Below are 6,522 nucleotides of genomic sequence, written 5' to 3' on the forward strand. Positions count from 1 at the left end.
GCTGGCTCGGTTCAGGAGGCCGCGGGTACGAGCGCTATCCCGTTCACCCCAGAGACGGGAACGCGGCGGTCCGCGTACGAAAACCGCTGACCCCCTCCAAGAGGGAGTCGGTCCTGGGTCAGGTCCATAGACCAGACTACTGGGCCCCCCGAGGTGAGCCTACAGTGTAAACGCACCGCAAAAAAAAGAGAGAAACATCGTGTTTCCCCTCTGGATAAAACGGTGCGATAAATTAACGCAATGGAATGTAACGTTAGACCGCGTTTATGAGATTAAATATACCGAATGGGAGCCGAGAAGCGCAAAAAGCATGATACACAGGAGATAGAGAGAGAGAGAGAGAGAGAGAGAGAGAGGGAGAAAGAGGGAGAAAGTAGTAAGAAGACAGGAAAGTGTCCCAGTGCGTTTTTTTTACTTGCTAATGCACGGATGCACAGCTATGCTGCCGTACAGTACTTCAAAGCACTTTTGAAAGTCACTTTGGATAAGAGCGTCTGCCAAATTACGTAATGTCATGGAAAAAAAAAAAAGGAGAGAAAGAGAGAGGGAGAAACGGACAGGGAAAAGGGAGGGAGTTGTTTTGGACTGTTTGTCTCGGACGAGGCAGACACAGGGGAGCCTGCCGGGGTGTTCACAGATACAGACGCCCGGCAGGGAGTCCCGGGTCACCGGCGGACAGCCCCCCCCCCCCCCCCACTCCCTCCCGCCCCCCCCCAACGCCCCCGGCCCCCCACCGTCGCCGCGGTACCCCCGGCCATGCAGCTGATTGCAGATTAATGAGACGTGACGCCAGCAATCGCCGTTGGCGTGGTGGAATTCGCACTGTCTGTGCGTGTGTGTGTGTGTGTGTGTGAGTGAGAGAGAGAGAGAGAGGGAGAGAGAGAGAGAGAGAGAGAGAGAGAGAGAGAGAGAGAGAGAGAGAGAGAGAGAGAGAGAGAGGGAGAGAGGGAGAGAGAGAGAGGGAGAGAGAGAGGGAGAGAGAGAGGGATAGAGAGAGAGTAGAGAGAGAGGACGAGGCAGACAAGGAGCCTGCTGGGGGTGTCAAGATACAGACGACGAGGAGTCGGGACGGCGGAGCACTCTCGAACGGACCGTAGCGCGGACCCGAGCCATGCAGCTGATTGCAAGATTAATGAGAGGACGCAGATGCCGTTAGGCGTGGTGGAATGCAGCGTGCGTGTGTGTGGTGTGTGGTGAGAGAGGAGAGAGGAGAGAGAGAGAGAGAGAGAGAGAGAGAGAGAGAGACAGAGGGAGAGAGGGAGAGAGAGCTTTCACAGCATCTTTACGCAGCTGCATTGCAGTGCAAGTGAAAACCGCACCGCGCAAACTTCCGCACTTAAGCCAAATTAGCTCTCCGCTCCTCTTCGAAGGACTCTGATAAAAACATCACCGGCAAACTTATTCAGCGCGCCGATGGCGCCGTTTCTGTTCGCCCCCCCCCGGCCTACTGCGATCAGCCTCATTCACACAGCTGGTCACGGTGACGACGCCCCAACACGAACAGACCGAATTAATGGCTCACAGAACGAGGCTTTTACAGTTTCGCAGGCGGAACCCTTCCACAGTCACGCTCAGAGCCGAACGATCCCAATAACAAGACTGCGAACGTCCGGGAAACGGACCGACTGATTACGATCTCGGCTGCGCCCGGCGAGGCGGAGCTTAATTAAAGGCGCTAAATCTACTGTGACTGACGCACCTGCGATTTAACGGCAAGTCTTTCGGGAACCAATCATAACACAGTGAAAGAATGAAAACTTCTACAGCCCCCCGATCAGATAAAGACGCTGTTTTGAAAACATGTTCTCTGTGCCGGGCTGCGATCAAACGTTTTTTTATGAAGGCTGCAACATTGCAGCCTGACGGAATATAACCTGCACTGAACTCTACAGATTTGACCAATCAGCATCAGGTTTATAGGCGTACACAGATCTTGAACATGAAATCTCAGAATCACTTGGTATTTCTTCCGTTTTCTACCTGTTTTGAAGACTGAACATACTGAAACTTTCAGAGCTGCAGTTCTTCTGCAAGTTCTTGGCAAGGAGCAGAGACGTTAGGAAGGCGGAGTCCAGCAGTACAGCAAAGTACACTGGGAAAATTCCACTCTCATCACACAGATTGGCTGTGTTAAGAAACAGCCAGGTTGTTTTTTTTTTAATGAAGCCGGTCTGCAAATGCGACAACGCAGCGAGCGTGGACACTTTTCCCGAACGCACGTACAGATCTTCCGCGCCGTGGCTACTGGGCTAGTCTCGTTTCGCACAGTCAGCTGACCCATTCAAACGTATCGGGGAAGGACCGCGAGCGAACTCAGAATTCCCGTCCGCCTGCCAGCCGAACGTCTGACAAGCGCACTGCGCTTCAGGAAAAAAAAACTTGACGGAGAGCACGCGCGGTAGGAAGGTGGGGGCAGCGGACTGTGTTTTTTTTTTTGGCCAAAGGCAGCGGGCCGAGTCCGGCCCCGCCGCGGCCCGCCGCCCCCCCCGCACAGAGACGCCGAGCCCGGCTCCCGGGCACAGCGGGGGGGGGGGGGGGGGGGGGAGTCCGCAGGTAGAACGTTGCTGCGGAAACCACACCGCGCTGCGTGTGGACAAAGGGAGGGGGGAAATGCACAGACGCGTTCCCGAAACGGAGGGGGGGCGGGAGTGAGGGAACATCACAGAGGAGAGGAAATGAAAGAGAGGGAGGAAGAAGAGAGAGAGAGAAAGAGAATGGGAAGGCTGAGGAGACGGAGACGGGCTCGTGGGCAAGAGGAAGCGAGACCTGACTTGGCGTGCGGATATTCGGGCCGCCTGGGGCTCCAGTCCTGGGCCCCGAGCCCAGGCGAAGGGAACGGAGCCAGCGCTGGCTGGGGCTTCACCTCGGGCCTCCCACCAAAAATAACACGCCCCTGCAGACGGGTCCTACTGCAGGCAAACCAGCGTCGGCTCACAAACAAGCTGGATACAAGACCTTAGGGCAGGGGTCCTCAACCTTATCCAGAAAGGGCCAGTGTGGGTGCAGGCTTTTGTCTCAACCAAGCAGTAACACACACCTGATTCTACTAATCAAGGTGCTTAGCAAAGATTCCAAGGGGTTGATCAGTAGAATCAGGTGTGTTACTGCTCGGTTGGAACAAAAGCCTGCACCCACACCGGCCCATTCTGGATGAGACTGAGGACCCCTGCATTAGGGGATGATTGTAATTGTTATCATCATAAGGGCCACTATAATGTCAAAATCACACAGGCTCTGGGATTCAAGAGTCGTAGGGAAGTAAGCCATGTTGATAAGGAACATGTGACGCGGATGAGTTTTATCACAGTGAAAATGTGTCGCTGACAGGGTTTGACCAAGAACTTTTAAATACGGTTAAACACGTCGTGCAGTCAACAGTCTCACAGACAGAAACAACGCACCGTGCCTACGGGACATTTTCAGTCCCCCGGCGAGTCGGGGAGGCTGCCTTAAACTCAGCTCAGGTTCGCCGAGCGGACGTGTCGTTCCGAACGCTTTCCGTTATTCTAACAGAGCTGCGCTGGCTCGGGTCGGTCGATCGGAAATTTGTGAAGAACGCATTCCGCGGTTCGCAGTGGCTGAGACTCCGCGGAGACGGAGGGGTTATCTGCATTCCAAGGGGGCTCCTCCCACCCCCGGTGTTCCTGTGACACGGACAACGCTTCCCAGGAACGAGAACTCACCGGAACGTTCCGACCCCGGGCCGGGGCGATCTAACTTATTTTGGCGATGTTACCATCACCTCAGGTCTCTGAAGGCTTCAAGGCTTCTGGGCAACACATTTCCATTCAAATGGAACGTTAAAACTGTCGACTTGAACGCAGGCCAATTAGGCTTCGGGCTAGCGGAAACCGAGGAAAGATATTTAAAAATTTCTGAAAACAAACCGTTCTCGAGGTTCACGACGACTCGAGTCCGTTTCCACGCAACAGGCACAAAGAGGGCACCTCACTGTCCTGGGGCAAGAACTGAACCACAGGCCCGCCAATAATTCCCCCCCACTGGTGTCTGCAGCGCGAAATTCAGACTAAGCGAGCATTACTCATCTTCAGCCAAGATCCCAGACGCTGTCACAACTGCTTGCATCACCTCTGAAAGAGTTTTTGGCTGGATAATGCTGCTTCCTCTGCACTTTCCTTCTGGGTTAATGAGAGCAATGCGACCCAGGAATCCTGGTTATATGGGCTGTGTCCATCTAAATGTCATCTTAGCACCCAAAAAGCTCAATCCACACTCTCCCAAATTTGAGCAGACCCCCCCCCCACCCCCCACCCCCATCCCTGGTACCATTCTGCAAACTGACTAGTCCTGGACAGGGGTTCTGGGACTGAGGACTGTCTCAAAAGCACAGTATTCAAGAGGACGAGGTGGGGCTGGATTTGATTTGAGGTACCTGGCTTACAGAAAGCCTGCCCCTTAGCATAATACCCTGTTCCAGAGCCCTGAGCCCATCTCTGCTCCATAGACAACCATCGCTTTCAGGCTTCTCCCTAACCAAAGTTCTAAACCAAAGCATTCTAATGCTGATGTAACAGTCACAGCTGGTAATTGAAAGCAACAGAGTTCTAGAACACCAACTTAGAATTTTGAAAAGAAAAAAAAAACATTCCAAATGACCTACTCTTCAGAGGGTTAAACTCAAGCACAAGCGAGAGGAGAAGGGTCGGAGGAGAGCACAAATAAATTAGCACCTTAAAGAGAGAGGCAGTCACGCAGATCACGCTTGTTGGATAAGGTATTGGCCTTTACCTCTCGTAAAACCTGGGACACAGAGAATCGTGCCTCCGTGCCCCGATAGCTCACATTATGAGTAACTTTCAAAGGGCAAGCGCCAGACCTCCTTTATTGGTCAAGATTAAGAGAAAGCATGAGAACGCAGCACTTTGAAGTGCGAAGGCAAGCCGGGCTGGAGGGGGCACGCATTTTAGGAATGCTCCTTCGCTCTCGCTTCAAAAACAGCTCTTGTCTGGAAGTAAAAAAAAGAAATTACTGTATGAAAAGAAAATGTAAAACAACAACCACAAAAACATACCAAAATGAATGAATGCTTCAGCGAGAGTGAAAAGCAAACATTCTTCTTTCTTGTAGGTCATTATAATTACCTGACATTACAGAAATGGTTAATTAAGGTAACTGCACATGCTTTGGCTCCGTCTCTCTTTGAATTAACCGGGTTTTTGAAATTATCTGAAGAATACTGTTTAACACGTGGGGTTGTATTCAACAGAAGTGCTGATTCACTCTCAAATCACAACAGCCTCCAAATCCCGTTATAATGACATCAAAGCGAATGGCAAATTATGATTGGCAGATTAACATTCTAAATTATAATCGCCATGGAATCCATCTACTGTCATATTTAAATGTATATTTTACAATTCTGTGATTGAATACCAACTTTTACTAACTGTGTAATCAATGACTTTCGAGCAAACAGTAGGCTCTGTACCCAGAGGTCTGGCTCAAATTTTAAATATGGCTGCCCCAATCTGGTCAGGTGATCATCCCTCAGACTGCTGACAGGCAGTGCAATCCTTTGGACTCCATGCACTCCTAGTTTAAAAAAAAAAGAAAGAATTTCATTTAAATGATCGAAGAGATACACAAGTTAGTTACAACACATCCAATTTATTCACTATTATTTCAGACATAACATTTGTCTATGCAGTATTTGAAACTATTTGTGACATTTTCCAGGTTCTCAGACTGCAGTAAAGCTTAATCTTGGACAAAATCCAGCCTTCATCCACCCACCCTCTCTGAACACTCAATTAAGCCCTGTAGCAGGGCAGTCAGGATCACTGCAATTACACAATACTTATTACATGCCAGGGAGTTCATGCTTTAGCCAACTGGTTAAAATTATTATTATTTTTTTTTTTTAACCCCGCGTGCTGCTTTTTCCGAAGTGACATTGGCGTCACGCGCAGTCGGAGTCGGAGATGCCTGACGCGCGCACCAGAAAGGAGCAGCGCGAATTCCGCCGGCAGTCAGCACCCGTCTCTTCAGAGATCGGGCCGGAGAGGGGGAGCTGGGAGTGACTGAGAGGCATGCCCGCGTAGCTGAACTGCAGAGTGGGATGAGTGACGCGCGGCACGGATCACAGCCATTTTCCCGTTATTACCGGCACGGCGGAGCTGGCTCCCGGCCCTCCGACTGCAGTCGCCGTCAAACTCCGGCGCGTTTTAAAAAAAAGCCTTTTTCCAAAACAACCGCTTTCTTACAGTACCGGAGGACTGTCGCAATTGAACGAGACAGGAACATGCTATTTCCTGCGTACAGTAAGAAAGAAGTACTGAGCATTACACATTCATAGACATAAGGACCAGCCTAAAGCTCAAATTATGAAAAGGGAAATGGAATTTAGACTCTTGACAAATAAATATGTCCCATTTCATTCTGCTGGAACTCAGTGAGCAGACTCCAGGCTTCTTATATTTGTTGCCTATGCGCTACATGAAATAATCCAATTTGAGTAAAAAGCCCTTTCCAGCCTTGCTGTTTTTTAATTAGACAGCTTAG

The sequence above is a fragment of the Anguilla rostrata genome, chromosome 8, assembly GCF_018555375.3.
Source record: "Anguilla rostrata isolate EN2019 chromosome 8, ASM1855537v3, whole genome shotgun sequence".
In the NCBI taxonomy this organism is placed as follows: Eukaryota; Metazoa; Chordata; class Actinopteri; order Anguilliformes; family Anguillidae; genus Anguilla; species Anguilla rostrata.